This window comes from Alligator sinensis, unplaced genomic scaffold (assembly GCF_000455745.1).
Source record: "Alligator sinensis unplaced genomic scaffold, ASM45574v1 scaffold131_1, whole genome shotgun sequence".
In the NCBI taxonomy this organism is placed as follows: domain Eukaryota; kingdom Metazoa; phylum Chordata; order Crocodylia; family Alligatoridae; genus Alligator; species Alligator sinensis.
Genome location: NW_005841830.1, coordinates 4,177,308 through 4,178,786, shown reverse-complemented (window position 1 = coordinate 4,178,786; position 1,479 = coordinate 4,177,308).

The following is a 1,479-nucleotide window of genomic DNA, read 5'->3' as shown; positions in this document are numbered from 1 at the left end:
CCCCCAAATGGCTGCCTGGGACTGGTTCCTTGCTCACTGATCCCTTGTTATGCTACTGCTTTTTGGACAACTAGGGTTTTAGTTGAAAATACTAATAAATTGACATATTGCTTTTGGCTTGTCCAGCAACTGACCATTAATTGAACCATGATAAAAGAGAATGGGGCATTTAGCATGTTACTTTTATGGGTGTGTAAAATCTGATTCTATTCTCAGTGAAACTATGAGCAGTCAGGAGTAACCAGAAGTCTATGGAGGCACACTGTATGAAGCTGGTGCAAAAAGAGTAAGGTCCTGTGTGGGTTCAGTATTTTAATCCATTCCTCCTCATGTAACACATCATAACAAAAGCAGCTATGCAGGATTTAGGTACTGAAGAAGATGGGCATAATAGATCTCTCTGAGAAACTATGTCGCCACATGGTAGCATTATAGGAATCACTAGACTGCCACCTTTACTTACTGAGGATGGTTACAACAACTTAAAAGATTTTGGCAAGCCTCTTGTTTCAGTTGTGTTCAGAGGACCCTACATGTGGAACTGTAGTACAGGGGTGGCCAACCTTTTTGGCTGGCATCCTACAAGTTAAGCCCTTCCTCTCCCCAAGTGCCTCTCTGATCCCTGCCCCACAAAGATGCACCTGATAGAGCTTGTGCCCTGGGGTGCCAGGATGGGGGCAGAGGGGCTCAAGTCTCCAGCAGTGCAGAGGGAGCAGCACTAGGACTCTGCCAAGAGAGGAGGTGTCACCGCCAAGGGCCAGGTTAACCCTTCCTTGGCTCTGCAGCCACAGCAGTTTTATATGGTGAGCGAGGATCTAAAGCAGCTGCAGTAGGGCCAGTGAAGTCTTAACCTGGCTCTTCACAGTGATGCCACATCTCACAGAAGCATCCTGCCAGAGGCTTGAGCCCCCTGCCTCCCTTCCAGCACCTTCTTTACTGAGCACCTGGGGTTCATATGCTTCACACTATGGCTGCCTGTGGCACATGCTGTGAATTGGTCTGTCCTGTTTTGTTGCTTTGCATCTCTTGTGCTGAGAATGAAAAAGCGTTTCTTAGAGGTGTGGAAAAACACTGCTGCGTGCTAGTCATGCATAGGCTTTTTGGCGAGAGAGTCTCAGGGCTGGGGATGTTCCATGTCCCTTATCCTCTGTAATAGTTTTATTTTCTGGCCAGAGCCATTCCAGATGTCTTTACCCTGTGGCAGCCTCAGCTGAGGCACCTTGTAAGCTGTGTTGAAAATACTTTCAGTGATACATTTGCCACATGCCCCAGGACAGCTTCAGGGATATCAGTTCCCATGGGATGGAAAAAGCAGGGCCCTGCCTTCCTGATAAGGTGCTGCCTTCAGCACCAAATGCACTGTACGATATGTTGGTACCCCCCATGCAGCACTGTGGCATCTGCAGGGCCTTGTGAGGTGGCATCTTCAGAGCCCATGACTCTGGCACCCTTAGGCACCTGCACTCCAGAGGCTGCCTG